The sequence below is a fragment of the Anastrepha ludens genome, chromosome 2, assembly GCF_028408465.1.
Source record: "Anastrepha ludens isolate Willacy chromosome 2, idAnaLude1.1, whole genome shotgun sequence".
Taxonomy (NCBI): domain Eukaryota; kingdom Metazoa; phylum Arthropoda; class Insecta; order Diptera; family Tephritidae; genus Anastrepha; species Anastrepha ludens.
In genome coordinates, this window is record NC_071498.1 from 1,647,801 (window position 1) to 1,673,416 (window position 25,616).

Below are 25,616 nucleotides of genomic sequence, written 5' to 3' on the forward strand. Positions count from 1 at the left end.
TACAATATATGCGGCCTCGGAACGGCAGATGGTTATTTATGACTAGATTTTTCTAACCTCTTCGGACCGAGTTTGAAATAGGAAAAGATAATGTCAAAAATTTAGTCTCCTGAAGGAATTTGTAAAAGCTCTACGTTAAGACTCTAAAGGCTTTCAATATTAAAAAAAAATGTACCTGAAATTTTCGGAGGCTAAAATTAAAGCTGGCATTTTCATTGGTCCACAAATAAAGAAAATAATGCCCAGTGAAAAATTTTGACTGTTCCAGAGTAGCCACGAAAAAAGGCGTGTGCTTTAGCCTTGAAGCAGTGATCCATGGCTTGCTTGGTAACAGGAAGGCTCAGAATTATAAAGGGTTTATGTACAATATGCTTGACAGCTTCAAACTCATGGGTTGCAGAAGCACTCATGCCAGCTGCTCACCTGGATAAATTTAATGGTAACTTGGGAGAATTTGGGAAGAACAAAGGGAACGCTTCCAACAAACCGGAAATGAATTTAACAGAACGCTAAAGATTGTATTGAGGAAATGGTGGGTGACTACATTTGGGGCTGATACGTGAAAGTTCTTACTTACACAAAAGAAATACCAATAATATTCATTATTAAAGCTTTTGCTTGTATTATTTTTTATACTTGTGTATTTATTTACTTACTTACTTTATATAAATGTATATAAATATATTTACTGTTATTAAAATTCCAAAAAAAAAACAAAAAAAATATTAAAATTTTGTTTTCCATTTATGTAAAATATAATACCAATTTAAAAGCTAAACACAATTTTTTTAAGTATTTGTATGCATATAGAATGCCCCACTTTTTAATTTAAGGTGGCGCAAAATTAATTATCCAATTTAGTTAGCGTCAAATACGATTGACGTACAACAGCATTTACAAAAATTATAAATCATAATTAAATAATAAATAAGGGGATTAATTTTGTGCCATCCCATAAAACTCCGCGCTGTAGATTAATATGTGAAATAATAAATACGCCTTCGTTTCCGGTTGAATTACAATTTACAATTTTTTCTCCACTGCAGAGTTCGGTTTTTATAAATATTAACCATAAAAGAAATCAAAAAAATTACGATTAAAGGGTCTTTCAAAAGTGACACCTAGATATGAGTCGTGAATACTTAATAGACGGCATCTTTTTTATTTGACATTTGTCGAGTAGACAGATATAGAATTTTACATGATAGAACAACGCGCTAAAATTATTGAAACTTATTATTCGGCCGCCGTAGCCCAATGGGTTGGTGCGTGGCTATCAGTCGGAATTCACAGCGAGAACGTTGGTTCGAGCCTCGGTGAAACACCAAAATTAAGAAAAATATTTTTCTAATAGCGGTTGCTCCTCGGCAGGCAATGGCAAGCCTTCGAGTGTATTTCTGCCATGAAAAAGCTCCTCATAAAAATATCTGCCTTTCGGAATCGGCTTGAAAGGAGGAGGAGCTCCGCCAAACACCCAAAAAGGGTGTAAGCGCCAATTATATAAATATATATATTGTATATATATTATGAAAATGGACGGGCTTTAAGAACAAAATAACGCTTAATTCGTGTTTTTTGAACAAAATAGTGAAACCCTAAACTATCTAAATTTTTACATAATTTATTTTAAACAGCATCTATGCGCGTCTTTTGAAAACCCTTTACTACTTGTGCAATATAAAACCACGGGACAGTAAAAAATGTTAAATGAATCAGTCAGCAAAAACAAAAACAAAAAAAAATAAATGGATACCCAGATAGCTGTCAGCCGGTAAATCAGCCGGTTAACTAGCGACTCAGTCACTTAGTTACAAATATTCATTTAATGTGCCGAGTTTTGCATTTTTGCCAACATTGCCCCATTGAATGGATGGATGAATGAATGAGTAAAAAAATCAATAAAGACTGACCAAGTGACCAGCTGACCGATTGCCGACTTACTACCGCACCGGAGTTACTGGTATACACATACGTATGTGCGCCTGCAAATATGTAAGCGGAGAGCAAAACAAGAACCGTATGCGATAGGCAGAAATCAAAACAATCCATGTTGTTGCAACATCAACTGTAGCAACTGCAGCAGCAGCAGCAGCATTAACAGCAAAGAAAAAAATTCAAAGCTTGTTACGAATGCATTTTCACGTTGCATAGCTATGTGCTGACATGCGTATAACTTTAGTAGTTATATATACATACATACATACATACAAACATAGACGTAAAAAGGTGTATGTGTGGCTTCCATTGTAAATACCCTGCAGCGAAATCCACTAGAACTGTAGCTTCGATTAATATTAAATAATCTTTTTGAGTTTTTTTTTTATCTTTAATTTTCTTGTAACACTTAGGGAATGTGGGAGTGAGGGGAAAATTAACCTTTTTTTCCGATAATCAAGCCGCGATCAAGGCTCTGATGACGTCGTGGTGCAGATCTCCTTTCCAAGAAGGGATTGACTGAATTGGTCTCAAAGACCTCCTACCCGGTCATTGGCATCCCCCTGACTGTTATTAAAGAGAAATTGCACAATTTATTTCTCAGAAAAGTGCAGAACAAATGGAACTTCATGTATTCGTGCTCACCCTTCGGCCCTAGTACAATAGACGCAGGACGCAGAAAGCCTTCGGGACTCCACGCCATCCAATCTGTAAGCCCGTTGCTGTGTTTTTTCCGTTGTTTGGACGATCGGCACACAAACAGAAAAGCTAGATCTACCATTTAATACCGATCGCAAGTACCCAGAGGTAGGGACCTCTCAGGGAAGGAGACAGTTGAACACTTTCTCTGTAAAGGTCCGGGTTTGGCCGCTACACGATTAAGGTCACTGGGTGCTTGTTTTTTCGAGGGCTTTGGCAGTGCGCCAGCCTAAGCCCCATCAACCTTCGCCGTTACATCAACAGTTCTGATTGGTTGTAGATATCGTTGCAAGTCTCACAATGGTATATAAACGGCGCTTTAGTGCTGCTTGGGGAGTGCCAGATTGGTACTTTAACCATTTCACCTACCTACCTACTTATACTGCCTCCGCAATATTTCTTTTATTCCCGAATACGTCCGTTTTTGCTCTACTCTGAAGCAGGTATCTATTTGTAATGTATGATTTCAGTGTGCCAGTGAACTGCAATGGATTTTTAGTTCATAAAGCAGTTCTTCGTGCCAAACTTTATCAAATGCCTGGGCGTCGTTGAAGAATATTGCTGAGCAGACTTTATTACTTTCCATACTTTTCCCGAAAGCCCAATTTGGTGGTATAATGTCTCTGCTTGTGATAATGGAGTTTAAGCCCTTGAAGAACAGCATTCCAAAGAGTTCATCTATTAGCAGAGGCAAAGCGATTGACCGGTAGGATGGTTAAATCATAAATATCGAATCTTTTATTTTGAATAAATTACTTTATACAATTTGTGCATCATAATGAGCCCTTTTCGGTGCGCCACTCGTTTGCAGTCACTGCCGCGATACATAAATAATAGGTAAACTGATGGCGCTGAAGTTTTTATGGTTTACGATGATAAAAGACATGCAAAAAAATCGCTTCAAAAATACTCTAAAAATAATAAATAATATAAATATGAAGATGCAGGCTCGCACTAGTTGCTTGTTCACCAGTTGCAGAGCTAATGGATGGTTCGCTATGACTAGAAAACTTTATCGAAATTATCAATTGTTCGAAGCGAGCATGAAAAATGGCCTGAAGGTTAGCTTTAATGGTAGGTAGCTTTAACTTAAACCGATTTAATGGTTGTATGGGATGAAATAAGAGTAAGTTTAGAATCATCACAGAATTCCAAGAAGGCATTGTAGATTGAATAATCATCTTAGCAACCTCGGAATATAAGCAAATAGTTCTGTAGGGAGGAAGATGGAACCGCCAAAACTGTGTTGGCATCGAGCACAGCACTGATACATGAGCGGGACAAGCCACTGGGTGAAAGTATTTTACCAGGCGAGGAAATAAAACTCAATAAAATAGGATAAATACTAAAATTTATTTAGGAAGTTAGACTTAAAGAAACACTTTGCAAGCAGAAAGCACGGATGTCCTCCAAAAAGGTGGAACACGGCCTGCATAGCATGAACGCACGAAGAAATCATGCAATGAACCGAGACGAAAAAACTCACCTTCGCAAAGCAAGCATTGGCTCACCCCAAGCTATAAATGCTATGTTGATGATGAATAGCTTCCAAGAACAAATAAACCGCCAGTAGGGTTTTAGCCGCAGGTCTATGGTAAAAACGCTGGTCGAACTTTTAACTCTTGATGAATTTTAATAGGGATCAAATCAGCCATAGCCTATAACTGTTATGCGAGATTAGGAAGCGATTTTATAGTATATGCAGATAAATGAAATGAGGGTCTTTAAAATCCTAGTTGCAGTTCTATGAATAAACAGGTACTGCGCGAATTAATTCACTCTACTCGGATTTTACTGTATATACCTATAGTATGAAAAAATTCCTTTACAAAAAAAAAAGCCGGAAAAAACTTCATCATCTTTTAATAAAAAATGTAAATAATAAGCAGCAGCAAATATTTAGTAGTAAATAGTGCAGAAAAATTGTTAAACTAGCGCCAGTTCAACACACCAAGTGAAGTCAAAGTCCTTTTCTACCCGATATTTCCAACGCAGAAAAGGTCTTCCTCTTCCTGTGCTATCACCATCGAATACTTTTATAGCCAGAGCGTTTGTATTCATTCGGACGATATGACCCAGTCAATGAAACCGCTGCACCTTTATTTCCTGCACTATGATTATGTTGTCGCGACAGCTCATGGTTCCATCGTTTGTAATGCTCGCCGTCACCAACGTGCAAAGGTCCAAAAGTCTTCCGCAGAATCTTTCTCTCAAACACTCCATGCGACGCCTCATCGGATATTGTCATAGTTCAATGTTCGTGGAGAGGACTACTTAGTCCAGAGTAGCACTTGTTGGCAAGAGAGGTTGTGCGCTCAAAAGAAATGTGGAATGTAGCCTGCGACTATGAAAGAGACGGGGCTTCTGGAAAAACTGAGCCACAGCAGCGGCAGCTAATCGCTTTCTCTCTCTTGAAGCGAGTGGGAATGGAAATAAATCGGCGTAGCCTGGTTGCAGAAGGCCATTTGATGGTAGATCGCTTTTACCAAAAACAAAAAGAAGCATGATGTCATTGCCAACTGCATGCACAGTATGGAAAATCGTTGATAGTCAGTAGTTAAATTTTCAAAATTAACATTAATGCATTTCCAAAGAACTGCCTAGTTTGTTACGTCTCCCTTTGGTCTCATGACACTCTGCATGATGAGTCATGTCATGTGTATTCATTTTCTGTCAATATGAGCGGATGGCATTTGAAATAGAACCGGTTTTAAGGAATGACGGCTATCAATTACTTACTGATGGACATGCCACCAAGCAAGTCAGCTTCTAATTGCTATATTTTTGTTGCACTCTTTTGCTTTAGAGGTAGTTCATATATGGTGTGATACTGCCTCTGAACATCAACTCACATGAATGACTTCGTTGATGAAAATGCTACCAGTGGGCCATTTCCCATCTGGGTGTTGAGCTGATTTTCATCAGCTAACATTTGCTTTACTCAGAAACTATCTATCGACTAAAGTGGCAACATTTATTGCGTCTGCTGGCCTTCTTGCGTTGTCTTGTTGTTGCATGTACTTGTTGTTGTTATCTTCTGGCGTTTCGTTGCTTTGGCGTTGGATGGCCAACTTGTCATACATACATTTGTACAACACTGTACGCACAATGTACTAGCTCTTTTGGCAAAGTAAAAATTTACGGCGCGTGAAAAAGCGGAAAGTGCGGTAATTAAGTGCGTAGCCGTTAGTTTTGCGTAATTTTCAAAACAAAAACGAAAAATAAAATGCATACTAGCAGCAAAATCTGAAAAAGTGGCCGCTTTTTCTAATTTCACTTACTTAAATTTTCATTTTTCTGCTGCTTTAAATGTTTTTACTTTCAATGAAAGATCGGGTTGACTGTTTCTTCTTGTGCGTTAGCTTTTGTGATGTTTTTTGCACGAGCTTTTCTGGCTACGTAAATTGAATTTTTGTGTAATCGACGGGCTGAGTGCGCACGCGCAAATTTCTACTTTACGTTTTTTCTATTTACCATATATGCCAGCGTTTGGGGCATATTTATGTGAGGCTTTCCACATATTGTAAAATTTAGCTTACGCACAGGTGATTTTTATAATGTGGATTTTCTTTTTCTAATTTACGCAACATTCATTGCATGTGCAAGCAGCAGGTGGCTCGCAGAGATGATAGATACAAGCAAAAATTAGAGTGCATAGCCACTTTTCGCCTTGCAGAGTTAATATGTGATGACTTCAGAGCAGACTTTGAGTTAGAATTGAAGAAGATCTTCCCCGGGCGTAAGGGAGATTTTTGCATAAGAAGGTGGTTCTTGATCGGCGCCTGAGAAAGAAGTAGTAGTAGTTGCCTCGAAATTAAATTAAAAAAAAAAACGGACATGTTTATCTTAAAAATATTAAAATATAAGAAGTTTTGAGTTTTGAAACCTATTCCATTTCTTCAAATGAGCCAAATCTCATCTTAGCATAGTAAAAGGTGATCAGATTGAAGGTACTTTTTCTAATAGGGGTTTGTCGACAGATGACGTGTGACTACTGCCAAACAAAACACTTATTTTTTTTTGGTATTCATTGACATTTCGTCATATTTCCTATATTTCTTCAAAGACGAGACTAGCGTCAACGTAACAGTGAATGGCGAATATTATCTCGCCACGATGAACGACTCTCTGATACCGAAAACTGAAGCTCGAGATCTTCCCAACAAGACGGTTGGTTCCAACAAGACGGTTGGTTCCAACAAGACGACGCTACTTACCATACAGCCCATGAAACAATGGATTTACTGCGTCGTCGTTTCGATGAGCAATTTATCTCTCCTCTAGAGCCCGTGGATTGGCCACCAAGATCGTATGATCGAGTGATACTCCCTGGGACTTTTATTTGTGAGGACATGGGATATGTAAAGTCTAAACGCTTTGTGGATAAACCAGCTTTGATTGAGGCATTGGAAGCCAATATTACTAAAGCTATTCACGACTCATTCAAATTTGGTGTATAAGTGTACGGATGGCCTAATCGCGGCGTAGTTGCGGCCAACATTTAAAAAGGATTATCTTTAAAAATTAAATGTCATGACTGGTTCTACATCGTTGTTTTATTTAAATTTTAATCCGATACCTCTAAGTTGATCACCCTTTACATCCAAAGAACGACTTGCGGCTTGAGTTGCCGTTTTTTGCCGAACATAGATTTGCAGCAGTAGAAAAGGGTAAGCCAATTACAAAAAATTTAACCAGTCCCTGACATTTAAAAAGGATTGCTTGGTAAACTTTTTATGTAACCTATTCTGCATTTTTTTTTAAATCTCGTATGCCTTTTTACTATGCAAAAAATTATAATACTTAAATTAAAAAAGTAAGCCGTAGGCAAATTGCGAGCTTAACTAATGGAGGGTGAAATTAGGAAGGAAAAATAAGAAAGGAAAAATTTAAAAAATACGTAAGTGTAGGAAAAAAGTTAACTATTCATATTTTTTATCCAATATAATTCGTTCTCTATACGATCAACCCTAATCTAGAAACAAACTTTCACTCTTTTTCTTAAACTTTTTTTGACTGACGCTGGGTTACCTATTGATGTTTTGAATAGCTAAACAGACCTACAAGATTTCAAAATAAAATGCAGATACATTTTCATAATATACAAAAAATAAATTTTTTAGTGACGTGAAATAGGAAAATTTATTAAAAAATCGTTAATTCAAAATTTTAGCAAGCAGCCATTTTTAACTGTCAAATGATTCAACTAAAAATGGAATAAAATCTGACACAAAAAAAAATTTTTTTTTAAATAATTTTTAAAATCGAGTACCTCGGAAACGATCAAGTTTTAGATATCAAGCCACGTAATTTAATTAATTAGATATGACTTGAGCAATAATTTCCTTAAATATCAAGAAGGAATTTGCCGGTAATCCTGTATAGTAATATTTTCTCGATAAAAAGTTGCATAGGATCTGCTTGAAAAATTTCTCAATCAACGAAAGTTCCGGAGATCATTGCGTTTAAAAAGGCAAGAAGACGGATTAAGTTTTTGAAAATTATATTCGTATATTCTGCTAATATTTTGAATGCACCGTTTTATGTAAAATTCTCATGAGATGCGAATTTGTCATAGGCTGTGACTAAACAGAAAAATACAACATTAATTTATTTCTTTAATGTGCGAAGTGCTTACAAAAGTTACTTAGAAAAGAAGTACTTCTTAAAGGAGTGGAGTCATAAAAACAAAACCAATAAATTTAAATGAGCGCACCACTCCCTCTTGCAATTTTCCATGTAGCAGACACCTATATTTCCAACTAACCCAAATTCAAGTGAGTCTTACATGTTTTTGCCGTTTTGGATGTCGGTTTGCAGTAGTTTTTGTTGTATACCGTCAATTCTCTTTATTGTTCAACAATTTACTAACGCAGTGTATCTTCTTAATGTTCAACAATCAAACATTTCCAACCAGTTTTGTGTGTTCTCAGAAGATGCTAAAATATATGCGAGCGACTACAATCGACGATTAAGTGTAACAAAACTACAAGTACAATAGAAATATAAATAAAAAAAATAATAACAAAAAAATTAAAAAATAGAATTAAACACACAAGAGTTAAAAAAAATAAAAAATATATATAAAAAATTGAAATAAAAAATGGTACCATTTGAAGAAGCTGCTAATGAGTTGCCTTTAAAAATATTCCCCTGCTCGGCGCAACGAGGCAAACCACTTTGAGATTTTAGGTTTAAAAAAAAATTTTACTATCATTTTTTATTTTGGACATTCGCCGCATTTATTTTGAAGCATTTGCAAGTGAACTTATTGCATTTATTTGTTTTTCCACTCGTTTTTATTTTCTTTGGAGTTTGTGCTTTTGCCTTTGCCTGTGCCTGTAAATGTCAAGTGAATGTGAGAGAACGTGCCACAAAAATGTAAAACGTGCAACAGCAAAATATATTGATGCATGCATGTAAATGTTGCTGATGGTAGATAAAAATAACTTTAATAATACCAAAAAAGAAAGAAAAACATTAAATAATAATAAAAGTGGATTTGACTTTTATGGCTTGATTTTTAGTAATACTAAAGAATTGCGCGTTAGATTAGTGCACATATAGTTTTATATGCAGTACTAAGAAAAGTATAAACAAATAAAGGGTGGTCCAAAAATTACTGCATTTGAAGGCATAACCTAAAATTTACAAAAAATATTTATTTATAAAAATTTTTCATTAAATAAAAGGGGGTATAAAAATTGCACCATATTAAGAGACAACCTAAAATTTACATAAATAATTTTTTTATATTATAAAAAATGTTAAATGAAATAAAAGGTTGTCCAAAATTACTTCATTTTATAATCTTTGAAATTAAAATTTTAAAAGGGATTAAATTTTATGAGCTGAATAAGGTGGATATTAGAAATCTCAAATTTGTTTATTACTAAACTCATTTAGTACATCCTTTGTTTTAATTGTGTTACCGTCTTTTAGGTATTTGTGGCTTGCGTCTTGATGTTTTCCAGTTTTTCGCCGCCTCCGAACGACAGATGGTTTTTTTAGAGTGGCGTTTTCATGGCAGAAACACACTCTGGCCATCGCTATTAGAAAATATTGTTTCTACTTTTTGAAGTTTTATGCTCGGAGATTCGAATCTATGCACTTTCGAATTGTAGGCACGCACAAACTCATTCGGCTACGGCGGCCACCTACCGTAGAAATTCGAGCTGCTTTTCTGACTTTCTATGCCACCATCGAAACTGAAGCTGGATTCTTATTAGAAATTATAATTGAATTTGTAGATTTTTGACTGCCCTTCAATTTCCGATCACTATTATCAATATTTGATAATCATTTTTCCTCACATTTCTATTCAGAAGTTTAAATCGGACTTTCGACTTTTGCTTAACAGGCGACGTGGCACAAACAATCGCACCACTCTCCGGTGGCCTTATTTATTATTTTATTTCGAAATTTCTGATTTTTCATTGTAGCTATCCACATTTTTTGAAAATAATGAATGCTCATAGCTGCAAAAATGAAATAGCAAAACCAATTCGCAGCCTTTCTAAGCAAATTTATTTTTTTTTGTTTTGAGATGAGAATGGTCAGAATAAGCACATCACATTTTCGTCGATCCAAAAGCAGTAAAAAATAAAATAAACAGAATAATTGTAAATGCAATATAAGCACATGTATGTATGTACAAGTCGTTGCATTTTGGAAATACAAGCAGCTTTTATTTTAGCATCGTCCACACTTAATTGCAATCGGCTTGCAGCATTTTCTCACGATTTCACGATCAGTTGCTTATTTGTTGAAAAGACAAAAACGAGAAAGGTGTCGAATAAAAAAAGTTCAATGCAAAGCCAAAATGAAAAAATATATATATTTTCATTTCTTTTTTTCATTTATAATAAAATAAATTGCAAAAGCCACATTTAATTTTATGGGACTTTTACGAAAATGTATATAAAAAGTTGCTTTCCCGTCCCTTTTGACTATTTACTATTTAAAGCGTGCGTGCTACATGCCACTTCTTGCCCATTCGCATTGGTATCATATGTTATTTGAGCAATTCCCTGCCAAGTGATCCAAGTCTTTTAGACATTGCTGCCAATTCTTATAAATTTGGTTTATTTGTAGGCTTGAGTATGATAAAAAGTAAACTGAAAAAATTAAAAAACAAAATTCCCAATTTTGAGCTCTATTTAAAGTTGAAAATATACAAAGAGTTTTATGCTAACTCCGAACGAAAATAATTTGTTATGAGAAGCTTTGTCATGGCGGATATACCTATAAGTACATTCAAAATTCAAAATTTTGGGAAAAATTTGTCACTTCATTTTTGAAGAAACTTTTTTTCTATTTTTTAAACTGTGATATGCCATTGATGTACGACGCCATTTGCGAAAATTGTGAAACTTCCATAGGGTGCTTAATTTGGCGCCACCTTGTATGATGCCTATGAAGGGCGAATAAATCTGTCGCTTTGTTTTGAGAACCAGGGGGATAAAACTTTATAAAAACATTTTTTATACACTACGAGTTAGAACGCTAAACAGGTCCCTAAATTTCTCATTAATGAAAGCTACTCCGTTATTGCCAATGTGACATTTCACACTAATTGCCATTTATATCCTTTTTTGGTTGTTTGGCCTAGCGAGAAGAGCGATAGAGATATTCATTTAATTTGGAAAAATTTGGCTATCCAAATTCATCATATTACAGTACTAAGAAAAGTATAAACAAATAAAGGGTGGTCCAAAAATTACTGCATTTGAAGGCATAACCTAAAATTTACAAAAAATATTTATTTATAAAAATTTTTCATTAAATAAAAGGGGGTATAAAAATTGCACCATATTAAGAGACAACCTAAAATTTACATAAATAATTTGTTTATAAAAAATGTTAAATGAAATAAAAGGTTGTCCAAAATTACTTCATTTTATAATCTTTGAAATTAAAATTTTAAAAGGGATTAAATTTTATGAGCTGAATAAGGTGGATATTAGAAATCTCAAATTTGTTTATTACTAAACTCATTTAGTACATCCTTTGTTTTAATTGTGTTACCGTCTTTTAGGTATTTGTGGCTTGCGTCTTGATGTTTTCCAGTTTTTCGCCGCCTCCGAACGACAGATGGTTTTTTTAGAGTGGCGTTTTCATGGCAGAAACACACTCTGGCCATCGCTATTAGAAAATATTGTTTCTACTTTTTGAAGTTTTATGCTCGGAGATTCGAATCTATGCACTTTCGAATTGTAGGCACGCACAAACTCATTCGGCTACGGCGGCCACCTACCGTAGAAATTCGAGCTGCTTTTCTGACTTTCTATGCCACCATCGAAACTGAAGCTGGATTCTTATTAGAAATTACAATTGAATTTCCGATCACTATTATCAATATTTGATAATCATTTTTCCTCACATTTCTATTCAGAAGTTTAAATCGGACTTTCGACTTTTGCTTAACAGGCGACGTGGCACAAACAATCGCACCACTCTCCGGTGGCCTTATTTATTATTTTATTTCGAAATTTCTGATTTTTCATTGTAGCTATATACATTTTTTGAAAATAATGAATGCTCATAGCTGCAAAAATGAAATAGCAAAACCAATTCGCAGCCTTTCTAAGCAAATTTATTTTTTTTTGTTTTGAGATGAGAATGGTCAAAATAAGCACATCACATTTTCGTCGATCCAAAAGCAGTAAAAAATAAAATAAACAGAATAATTGTAAATGCAATATAAGCACATGTATGTATGTACAAGTCGTTGCATTTTGGAAATACAAGCAGCTTTTATTTTAGCATCGTCCACACTTAATTGCAATCGGCTTGCAGCATTTTCTCACGATTTCACGATCAGTTGCTTATTTGTTGAAAAGACAAAATCGAGAAAGGTGTCGAATAAAAAAAGTTCAATGCAAAGCCAAAATGAAAAAATATATATTTATATAAATTTATATAAATATATATTTTTTCATTTCTTTTTTTCATTTATAACTAGCATCACCCACTGGGCTTCGCACCACCATACATAAAATGTTTTTTTTATATCGCAAGAAATTTTTCATATTAAGTTTTCTTTATAGAACTCGTAAAATGTTTAAACAGTTGAATTAGTTGATTTTTTTCATTCAACATACTTTCTAAAGATGTCACAATATCCTTTTCTGTACTTTTTTAAAATTTGATTGTGGTGGTCACCTATATACAGGTAAGGTGAAAGAGCCGATAAAAACTTGTAATCAAACTTTGATTCTTTAATTTCCATTTCAATTTTTTACGCTAAATAAATTATGCTAAAATAAATAAAGTTAAAAATGTTTTTCCAGTTCCTTGAATGCTCCAGTTTTTATTATATTTTCGCCCAAAATTAATATTAACATAATACACTTACAACCACAACAGTACAACAGAAACGCTCATAAGCGGCTGTGTATTTGTTATTGTTTTTCCCATACAGGCATTTCGTATGAGAGGAAACCATTACTCACACAAAATATCATAACTCAGGAACGGCTGCACCGATTTCAATCAAACTTCACACAAACCACCTCCTCAAAGATAGAAAAGAACTCTAAAATTTTTGTGTCAATCGGTTCGGCGGTTCTTGAGTTATAAGATTACCAAGTAAATGTAATATATAACGACAACTTGAAATAACCCAGGATCAGCAGTGTGGTTAGGAATTTCAGCTGATATAAGGCTATCGATTTGATCCGGAGTTATTTTATGTACCAGCCAAATTAGTATATGTGCGTGCGGCAATCCCCTTTTCTGCCATTCGATGGAGTGAATATGGCAACGCACCTCCCCAAATACATATAATTTCACAATTAAATCCATAAGTGCTTTACATTTTTGCCGAAATGGATACTCATGTGGTTCAAACACATCCTAGGGTTATCCAAGTCCACGTTTTGGTCTATATCTCGAGACCCTAGTTACGCAGGGGCATTAAAAATACTCTATACTATAGAATCATCAGCAGCTTCCATTTGCTACCCATATTGTACAAACACATCCTAGGGTTACCCGGGTCCACGTTTTGGATTATATCTCGAGACCCTAGTCACGGAACGGTATGAAAAATACTCTATACTATAGAAATCATCAACAGCTCCCATTTGCTACCCATATTGTACGAACACATCCTTAAGTTATCGGGGTCCACATTTTGGGCGATATCTCGAGACCCTAGTCACGGAGCGGCATCAAAAATACTCTATACTATAGAATCATCAACAGCTTCCATTTGCTACCTATATTGTACAAACACATCCTAGGGTTACCCGGGTTCACGTTTTGGCCTATTTCTCGAGACCCTGGTATTCGATTCTTAAAATTTTAAAACACAAACCATCTACTGAATAGTCCAAACAAAGCCTAAAAATTTGGTTTGGATAGGTGAGCCCGTTCTTGAGTTATAAGATTACCAAGGAAATGTAACTTCTTTTTATATATATAGATAAAATAAATTGCAAAAGCCACATTTAATTTTATGGGACTTTTACGAAAATGTATATAAAAAGTTGCTTTCCCGTCCCTTTTGACTATTTACTATTTAAAGCGTGCGTGCTACATGCCACTTCTTGCCCATTCGCATTGGTATCATATGTTATTTGAGCGATTCCCTGCCAAGTGATCCAAGTCTTTTAGACATTGCTGCCAATTCTTATAAATTTGGTTTATTTGTAGGCTTGAGTATGATAAAAAGTAAACTGAAAAAATTAAAAAACAAAATTCCCAATTTTGAGCTCTATTTAAAGTTGAAGATATACAAAGAGTTTTATGCTAACTCCGAACGAAAATAATTTGTTATGAGAAGCTTTGTCATGGCGGATATACCTATAAGTACATTCAAAATTCAAAATTTTGGGAAAAATTTGTCACTTCATTTTTGAAGAAACTTTTTTTCTATTTTTTAAACTGTGATATGCCATTGATGTACGACGCCATTTGCGAAAATTGTGAAACTTCCATAGGGTGCTTAATTTGGCGCCACCTTGTATGATGCCTATGAAGGGCGAATAAATCTGTCGCTTTGTTTTGAGAACCAGGGGGATAAAACTTTATAAAAACATTTTTTATACACTACGAGTTAGAACGCTAAACAGGTCCCTAAATTTCTCATTAATGAAAGCTACTCCGTTATTGCCAATGTGACATTTCACACTAATTGCCATTTATATCCTTTTTTGGTTGTTTGGCCTAGCGAGAAGAGCGATAGAGATATTCATTTAATTTGGAAAAATTTGGCAATCCAAATTCATCATCTTACATAATTGCCACTGTAAAACTGGTCCGAATGTAGGTGGATTGCTGCACGTAATGCTGTAACAAACTTTCGTATCTAACCCGAATATTGATATGAGTATAATAATCTTCAACTGGTAGCAACTGCTTCCTTTTTTAACACAAGCAGCCACTAGAGGCCTATACCACATTATATTACGTAAATTTCCCTTCACTTCCATAAAATACTGTCCAGAATATTCGCTACAAATACAGTAATGAAAGGACACCCTACTCCTTATCCCATCCCTTGTTACAATGTGAGTGCCCCATTATATTTTGGTCTGAGTGGCATATTTTCACAATAAAGGAAAACAAAACCAAATTTCGCATAATTTCTCTCCAACAACTTGCATTGCAAATTACGCGAAAACTATTGCAATTATCACATTGTCGCTACCAGCTTTAGGCTGCTGCTGTTGCTGCCAACGTGGTTGTATGAGAAGCGGGTTGTGTGCAGCGACAGCCGTTTTTTCGAGATGAGTGAGTGTACGCACATGCAATTGGGTTAATTTTCCCCTTCCAGCCTGAATATAATTGGACTTGAACCTTGCACTCAACGTGGCACTAAACGATTTAAGCAAAATTTATGCATTATAGAGCATTGAAATTGAAAGTTCACAGGGTAAAATCAGCAGCAGTTCGTTGGCGGCTGTCGTGCGATTTCACACAACTCTTGCCATGAATCAAGTGCTGCCAACAGACGAGACATAGACAATTTTAATGGTGAAAATCTTAATTATATAGACCGCAACATTTTGAATATACTCATACATATTTGGTTACCTAGCGATGACTCGGTGAAATTTATATTTTGCTCTCATAAGTCTTTCGGGTTGAGCAGTGAATTGACAGCGATGGATCTGTGGGTGGTTTGAAATATCGCATGAATTATCTTTTGTTAAAAATACGCTCAATGGCCCTTATTTGAACTTTTTCACACCATTTTCTTGTGGCACGCACACATGATTTAACTTTACTTTTGAGCAGAAATCCTTTCTACTTGTACGTATTATGGTAGGTGGCATTTGTATTCTCCGCTCTTAGAGCCAATATAAAATAGAAACAATAGTCGCGGTTTTCGTTTCTTTTCGGGGTGGATTGATTTGATTTTTCTATAAAAAAGATATATCAGCCAGGAACGTAAGAGATTGCCGGCCATGGCAGTTATTTCGCTGGACCGGTACCGTGAGCAGCAGTCGTCGCAAGTGGGAAACGTTGTCGGTTATCTTCATCTGGGAATGGACAAGAACAATTCTCTTGCAGTCTACAGCTTTCTAATTTGGTCAAGCATCCCGTGGTATTAGTCGAATATATGCTTGGGTTGAAGTAAGTGTGGAAAACCAACCCTACTGAAGTTTCTCCCCATGGTTGTTGTTGTTGTGGCAACATAAAGATTCGCCATACATGTACGGGGTTTGCTGCTGGAGTGACAGAGTCCTGTCGTGGGAGCGATTCTTAGACCAATAGACAGTGGAGAGATGAAAACACATGCGTAACAGCTAGGCAACTTTGGCCGCAAATAAAGAAAAAAAGACAAAGGAAGTACTTAGCCTTTGAAAAGGAGGATGCCTCGAAGCTCATTATTTATTTGGCAGGCATTCCTTGAGAGTGGAGTTTTCTCCCATGAGTATTGTAGAAGTTGTCGAGATGAGAAAGAGGAAGAAAGAGTTAAGCACTTCCTTTGCAATTGTCCAGCCTTAGTTAAAATCTGAGTAGGTCTACCTAGATACTTTTTCAATTCTCTTAATATATATATATATATATAATCGGCGTGGAGATTGGGCCAAGCCTGCGCATTATAAGATCCAGAAAATGGTTTCACGAAGAACAATTTTCGTGCTGCACAGTGGAATCACAACGGAGCCGTAATGAGTTGGTCGTTCAGATCGACTCCCACCATAACCTAACCGAACCTTCTTTCACAGAAAAATCATTATAATAGCAACACATACAACGGATGTGCTATTCCAGCACAGCGCTTCGGGGGATAGTCATCTCAAGCATCATAGCATTTCAATTACAGCTCGGGGTGAGCCAACGCTTTACTATTCCGTTCATTACGTGGCTTCTGCGTGCGTTCAACGCTCTGTGAAAAAGATTTAACGCGCTATGTCAATAAGCAAAATTTCCGTATTTGGACTGAAGACCAAGCCGAAGCCATTCAAGAACAGCCATTACATCCGTTGAAAACAACCGTCTGGTGCGGCTCAATGGCCATGAGCTGTAGGAATCATCAGCCCGTATTTCTGCCGGCTGTAACAGAGGCTGGCGCTAATGAAACAGTGAATGGTAAAACGCTAAACGTATCGCTTTTTGATACCGGAAATTTAAGCCCATGATCTACACAACATTTGGTTTCAACAAAACGGCGGACGGCGCTACTTGCCATAAGTCCGTGAAACAATGGATTCCGGTGAGCAATTAGCTCTCAGTAGTATGATATCATACCTTTGGGCTTTTGTTTGTAAGAGTATGTAAAGTCTAAATGCTTTGTGGATAAACCAGTGTCGATTGAGGAATCCATTATTGGAATCCAACATTACTAATGTTACTCATGAGATACCGACTGAAGTGCTCCGGCGGTTCATTCAAAATTGCTGCTTACGGATGGTCGAATTACGGTGCAGATGTGGCCAATATTTGAAAAGGATTATCTTTAAAAATTAAATGCCTTGAATAGTTCTACGCAAAAGTAATGAAGTTAAATTTGAATTTTCGTTGTTTTTTTTAGTTTAAAATCTGATACCTCTAAATTGATTACTCTTTATTTACAGCCTGCAGTCTATCGTTTATGCAGATAAGTGGATCTGCTGTACTACTTAAATTTACTCCTAGTACTTGAAGGTTTCGGTTTTTTTAAATACGTGGGGCCAGAATATCAAATTAATAATTTGGACTTTTCGCTATTGACTTCTAGGTCCAACTAACTTTGTTTTGTTACTTAGGTTTAACGCGGTGTCTGCTAGCAAGCATAGCCACAGATCTGAACGCGCTCCTAGAGAAACTAGTCTCGACAGGGTGGCTGCCGTTGATAACGAAGTTTAAAATTAAGTTAAAAGTTAGGACGGACGGTGTGTCACCTTGATTGAGTGAAAACATGGAAAGGGTCAGAGGTGTTTGCTTTAGATGACTTCTGTTTCTGTTGCTCGGGTCATAGTATCGAATTAAATATTGACTAAATAGGCATCTCTTTTATAAAATGAAATAAATTAAAGTTGACTTAGTTTAGAATCTGTATGTGCATACATATCCACACAAATACATACAAATGAAGACGATTTAATATAACAGTAATAGAATAAATTTCTCGACTAATTCTTCACTGATTCACGGGACTTTTCACTAACTGATGAACGTTTAAATTTGATTTATCGTTTTATATTTCAATTAATGTCCATATGTAAGAGGCACACGAAACGTAAATACCCAAACATGATTGGAAAACATTTAAGATGCACTTTCAGGCACGACTTTTGTCTAATTACTTTGACGTTGGTTAGAGGCGTGTCGCAGAAACGTTGACAGGCATTAGTGAATCGCTTATTCATCCAAATTTGTTTTGTTCAATTCCCTATCCGGATGCTATGCATATTTGTTCACCTTTTTTGCCATACCTTAAATTATATTTCCTTCTGCGCTTGTCGCCATAGTTTAGAACGCGGCCAGCGAATTTTATTTTGTAACTTCAGTAGACTGTTTCTGAGCGGTAAATTAAGTTATAGGAAATCTAAAGAGTATAACAAGGCCAGATATGTCGAATGCGGTCGATAATATGAACTTAATTGGGTTTTTTGTTTGTACTTTGAATTCATGCAAACTGCTCGACGCATATGAATGCGCGTTACCGCCGTGCAGAATTCATGGTTTGCTATTTCGCGATTTCAGACGTTTCCTGCGGATGCTCTCGTTCAAATAGCTGAAGATACCAGTACGGGCCAATACCAATTTGGCTGCAGGAAATCCTGCTGAGCAGTGAATGCTCCTAAGTGCGTGGTAACATGCAACAGAGGTCATGGAGAGTAAGAGATGGCATGCTGGGGAAAAAGAATACAGCGATGTGGCAACTCTGAACGTTAGAAATGCTTTTGACACAGTTAGCTGGCAGCGCATAATAGAAACCCTCGCGAAAATAGGATCGCCTTGCTGTAATACCAGAATAATTGGGAGGTATTTCACGAGTCGTAGACTCAGGTTTAGAAATGACAAACGGGTCCGCCAAGGATCAGCACGAAACTGAGGAAGTCTTAATAAGTAACAGGAAAGCAATAGAACTTATAAAGGTAAATATTGGGATTGGGACTATTGATTCAAAACCAGCTATCAAACTTTAAATGCATCCTAGTCACCGCACAAGAATCTTATACAGTAGAGTAGTTAGCTCGGACCTTTTGTGCGCTCCACCGCTCTGGGCTGATGCATTGCACATAAATAGCTACGCAAGAAAACTAACAACTTTCTAATGAGTTATGACTTTGCGGACTTTCTGCCGCTTCCGTTCAATTTCCGATAAGGCTTCCATGATAGAAATTTCTCGGTAGACTTTTTGGCATGTAAGTTTATTCACAGAATTGATTCTGTGCGACAGGTTTATTTGAGGGATTACTATCTTGCCGTGATGAGGGGCTTAGTAAGTAATAATGCTGAGAGCATTGCCGGGTGCAGCTTCGGTACTGTTAAGGCATTTCAAGCCGGTAAGGACGATTGCTAAAAGCAATCCCTCCAGTAGCGTCTGAAATAGGTTAGATGCGGCTGAGAGCGGGTTTCCAGTGCGTTTCCCACTGGGTACCCTTACCATAAAACTACCATCCCCAAGAAGACGAAGATAGCTTCATATATTTTGTTTTTGTTTTTTGGAGGGGAGTATAAAAATGTCAAAAACATTCAATTGGTTCTTACTAAAACAAACTTCCCAATACGTAGAAGAGTCTCCAATTCCGTCTTGTATACTTTGCATACTTTTAAGATGTTCCAAGGAATAAATAGTGTCATATAATTTGAGGTCGAAATATGGACAAGTAAATAACAGCAATCATTTCATTTTTGATTTTATTGTTAAACCAACCTTGAACTCACAAAATAAAAATATGAAGAATTGTTCTGATCTTTTCTGTTAATAAGTAGTGAGATATACAGTAGCAATTTGATCGATGTGGCTACACCACACATCGTTTATGAACCAGAGGTAACTAATATTTTTAGATATGTTCAATATATCGACCTTACCTCTGAGATGGTTTATCACTTGTGTTGCCTTGCTTCAACCTCTGCAAAATTGTTCTAATGGTGTAGAAATCGGTAGATGGAGGTCTACATTGATGAAAACAAATTTTTAACTTCGACCAGATTTGTTACTGAACTTTTTCGACCAGCTAACAATAATATTTTTTGACCAAGGAATTCATAATGCAACACACAAAGTAGATTGAAGAATGCCGAGTTCTGCGTAGAGGTTTACACATTTTTATAGCATTTTGAGCTTTTCGTTGGTTTTCACAAAGTGCGCGCATACATATACAGTTTAATTGTCTGATAGTAATAGTTTCAGACTAGTCACTTCCCAGCTGATATTTTGTAAGAACCTTTATTTTTAGTTATTTGAATTTTAATTTTTATTCTTTATCTACTTCAATTACCATTTTTATCTATTCCATTTTGTTTAATTGTTTAAAATGATAAATGACACGCCGATGCAATGTCACGTTGTTGTCTCACGATGTTTGTGAGTTTATATAAATGCACATAATCGCATTTTAAATGCTAAAGGGTATTCCAAAAGTAACGAGTAGTTGTAAGTAGCGTAAATAATAAGTAGTAATAATTGGCACGTTTTTCTTGGAAGATGAAAATGAGAAAGACCAAAATGAAAGAGCTCTTACTGTCTATGAGCAGCGCTATAGACAACTGATTGGAGATTTTTTGTGGCCTGAGCTCGAAGGAAGAGACATAGGCGATCTTTGATTATAACAGAATGGCGCCACAAGTCACACAACACGGAAAAACTTTGTATTATTAGGTCTGTTCATGAAGCAAATAGTTTGTATCAAATGTTATAAATTATTACCGTTTGGTGTTCATACAACCTAAGAACTTGCAGAGTAGGGGAAAGTGAGCGAGCAAAATGACTGGTCGAATAGCCATAGAACGTAGTTTCTGCATTTTGAAGCAACATTTTAGGCAGCAGTATTACTGCAAGCTACGAGAGGTGGAAAACATTTGCCATTTTGTAAGGGCTCGCTGTGTTTTACGCAATAATGCAAAATAAGGCGATTTGGAGTTTTTTTCTGAGATGCCTGCAGACACACCTGGGTTCTAAGTTCATTCATGGCGAAGTTTTCAGAGGGAATAAATTGAGAGATTCTATATGCCATGAAATACAAATACATCGCTAAAATTTATGACTGATAAAGTAAAAAATTACGGAAAACCATTCTCTTAATTAAAATTATAAGGCAGTGTAGTAAATAATTCTCAGTCTCTTAACTTTCTCGACTTCCTAACTTTTTATCTGGGCTTTTCGTTCTGCTCTTTCTTCGTTTTCTCATGTTTTCTTCCAGCATTTTAATCAATTGAGCATTGTACCTCTTTTTCTCATCAATACCCTTCTCCAGTGCCGCTTTTCTTTTTTTGGATTTATAGATCATTTGCATTTTATCTTTTAAATATCTGCGTATAAAATAAAGATATTTACGAATTAAATAAATATACAGTAGAAGCCCGATAAGTGCAATACCGATAACTGCAATTTCGCGGAAAGTACAATTATTTTTTGAGTCCATAGAAAACTCGAAAAGAGCAATAAAATATTGCAATTTTCGGGCGCAAAAGAATTCTTGTTCGAAGAAATTTTTTACTTAATACCGCAATGTATTTGCGTTCATCACGCGCGAAGACACAGCTTTATAGCTATGCACAGTTATGGTTCTCGGAATTATTGCGACCAAAAACACTGTTCTCACGCTTTGTGATTTTTGATTTTTACAAATAACTGTAAAATTGTAGCGCTGATATCATAAAATATGGCATCGAATCGTTTGTGACATTCAACACGCGTTAGTTTCAAGCTGGTTCTTGAGAGTAAAACAATCGTTCGGAGTTTGAATCATTTTTTTTTGCTTTCATCAAATAAAATCATGGGAAAAGTGAAAAAGAATCTACATTTTCTCACATTGAAAGAAAGAGATGAGATTCTCCAAAAAATTGAAAAAGGCGTTAAACAAAGAGATCTTGCATTCGAATACAAAGTTGATTGCGCAACGATTTGCCGAATAAAAAAACAATCCCGTTCATTAAAAGAAAATGCATACAATTCATTTTCACTTGGAAATAAACGGAAAACTTTGCGGTTTGGCAATCATCCAGAGCTCGAGAAGCGTTTGTACCACTTTTTCATGAATCAGCGGCGACGAAATGCTCCTGTTTCTAGCTTGATATTGAAAAGCAAAGCATTAAAAATATTTGATGAAATAAAAAAGGATGGAGAACAATTCAATGCAAGTGATGGATGGTTTTCGCGATTTAAGAAACGCTTCGGACTTCGCTATTTGACTGTGACTGGTGAATCATTATCTTGTGATCCAGAAGTCATTGAGCCATTTAAGGAACAATTGACGGCGAAAATCGCTAAAAAAGGATATGTAACATCACTAATATATATATAATGCTGATGAAACGGGGCTTTTTTGGAAACTTTTGCCAAATAAAACCTACGTTTCGAAAGATGAAAAGAGTGCTCCAGGCAACAAAGTTTCACAAGATCGAATCAGTGTTCTTTTGTTTGCAAATGGTGATGGCAGCCACAAAATAAAACCATTAACGATCGGCAAATCTATGAATCCGCCTTGTTTTAAAAATTTTCGTCTACCGGTGAATTATGCTAGCAACAAGACTGGTTGGATGACGCGGGATATTTTCAAAAAGTGGTTCTTTGTTAATTTTGTCGAAGAAGTGAAAAAATTCGCCAAAGAAAATGATGTTCCACCCAAAGCATTACTCTTGCTGGATCAAGCCCCATCTCATCCGCTCGAAGAAGAATTAGTTTGTGGTGAGATCGAAGTGATGTATTTTCCGGTCAATTGCACAGCGATTTTACAGCCAATGGATCAAGGTGTTATTAATTTGACAAAAATTCAATACAAAACATTGCTAATGGAAACCATAATTAGTGAAAAAGATGGGTGAAGCAGACACAGATGAAATCCGCAATTGGGTTTTGGAATTAGGAATAGATGAAGGTGATAGTGAAGCCAATGAACCCGAAGATACTACTCAAGAAGAAACAACCGAAAAAGTCTAGCATGAATCGATTTTTGGCTGTGTCAATACAATTTTGAAATGGGGTGAACAGAACGATGTACTGTCATTCAATCAGATCGCTTGTTTGCATGATATCCGATCAAAAGCACTTGAAAAGTGTTACGAGAAAACGCAATCGAAAATAACAAAGTTTTTCCAAAAAAAATATTTGAATTTTGGAGCACACACTCATATGTCCTTCCGCATTGATCTCTTTGTATTAAAATCAAAAATATGTGTTCATTTTTCTTGAATATCGACCTTTTGAGCTCATTAATTGCATTGAATAGAGTTAAAATATTTTTCCCTAGGTATTCCTCGATCCACAGGAGAAATTCGCAAAAGTGCAATTTTTCGCTAAGTGCAATCATTGCTGAAATTTTCCAATTGTACTGATGACGACCCCTGCAAACGAAATAAGGAATACGATTTGAGGGCATGCACCTGGAATGTCCGGTCCCTTAATGGGGAAGGTGCCTCTGCCCGGCTGGTTGATGTCCTCGTGAGAGTAAAGGCTGACATCACTGCCATCCAAGAGATGCGATGGACGGGGCAAGGTAAGAAAAACATAGGACCTTGCGACGTCTACTACAGCTGCCATGTAAAGGAGCGCAAATTCGGTGTCGGATTTGTTGTGGGAGAGAGACTTCGTCGCCAAGTACTGTCGTTCACTCCGGTGGACGAGCGTCTCGCAATAATCCGCATCAAAGCGCGATTCTTTAACATCTCGCTAATTTGCGCCCACGCCCCGACGGAAGAGAAGGACGATGCGACCAAGGATTCTTTCTATGAGCGCTTGGAACGTTCCTATGAGCGCTGCCCCCGCCACGACATAAAAATCGTGCTTGGCGACTTCAACGCCAGGGTGGGCAAGGAGGGAATTTTTGGTCCCACAGTCGGAAAATTCAGCCTGCACAACGAAACATCCGGTAACGGACAGAGGCTGATCGACTACGCCGGGGCCCGAAACATGGTAGTCTGCAGCACCAGATTCCAGCATAAAAAGATACACCAAGCCACCTGGCTGTCCCCTGATCGAAAAACGCGAAACCAGATCGATCATGTTGTGATAGATGGAAGACATGCTTCTAGTGTATTAGATGTACGTACGATCCGAGGAGCCAACATCGACTCGGATCATTACCTTGTTGCAGCCAAACTGCACACACGCCTCTGTGCAGCAAAAAACGTACATCTACCTACGCAAAGAATGTTCGACATCGAAAAGCTGCAATCACAACAGACAGCCAGAAGATTCGCCACTCGACTCTCACTCCTGCTCTCGGAGAGCACTGCCCATCACACCGGCATGGGCGAGCAATGGAGCAACATTTCTCGTTCCCTACGTACCGCCGCCGAAGAAGAAATCGGATTCCGACGAGCCCGAAAGAACAATTGGTACGACGAGGAATGTCATGCTGCCGCCGAAAGAAAAGATGCCGCCTATAGAGCCACGCTGCGATCGGGCGCAACGCGAGCCATGTGGGATCGCTACAGAGAGCTGAAAAAGGAAGAGAGACGTATTATCCGACAGAAGAAACGAGAGGCCGAAATACGTGAGTGCGAGGAGCTTGAGATGCTGGCCAATAGGAACAACGCCCGAAAATTTTACCAGAAAGTTCGGCGGCTTACAGAAGGTTTTAAGACCGGGGCGTTTTACTGTAAGAACAAAGACGGTGATCTGGTGACTGACGTATAGAGCAATCTTAAAATATGGAGGGAACACTTCTCGAACCTGTTAAACAGTGACAGCTGCGCATGTCATAGAGAATGTGAAGATCCCGATACCCCAATCGTTGACGACGGAATTATCGTTCCGTTACCCGACCATGACGAGGTGAGAATAGCAATATCACGGCTAAAGAACAACAAAGCCGCGGGCGCCGACGGACTGCCGGCTGAGCTATTCAAACATGGCGGCGAGGAGCTGGTAAGGTGCATGCATGAGCTCCTATGCAAAATATGGTCGGATGAAAGCATGCCTGCCGATTGGAATTTAAGTGTGCTCTGCCCAATCCATAAGAAGGGCGATCCTGCAATTTGTGCCAATTACCACGGGATTAGTCTTCTAAATATCGCCTATAAGGTTCTAGCGAGCGTATTGTGTGAAAGGCTGAAGCCCACCGTCAACCAACTGATTGGACCTTATCAGTGTGGCTTCAGACCTGGCAAGTCTACCATCGACCAAATATTCACAATACGCCAAATCTTGGAAAAAACCCATGAAAAGAGAATCGACACACACCATCTTTTCGTCGACTTCAAAGCTGCATTCGACAGTACGGAAAGGAGTTACCTGTATGCCGCGATGTCTGAATTTGGTATCCCCACAAAACTAATACGGCTATGTAAGATGACGTTGCTCAACACCAGCAGCGCCGTCAGAATTGGGAAGGACCTCTCCGAGCCGTTTGATACCAAACGAGGTTTCA

General features: G+C 37.1%; 1 protein-coding gene across 2 annotated transcripts in view; it reads right to left on the reverse strand.

The window, feature by feature from the left end:
• The window catches only part of LOC128861560 (glucose dehydrogenase [FAD, quinone]), a 102,988-nt gene that overhangs the window by 56,576 nt on the left and 20,796 nt on the right, over window positions 1-25,616 (reverse strand). Inside the window, exon 1 of one of the 2 annotated variants that reach the window (XM_054099795.1) lies at window positions 20,116-20,307. The exons of the other annotated variant lie outside the window; for it this stretch is intronic. The gene's annotated coding sequence lies outside the window, so the exon portion shown is untranslated. Of the gene's footprint in view, window positions 1-20,115; window positions 20,308-25,616 lie in introns of those variants that run through there. 2 annotated transcript variants of the gene reach the window in all.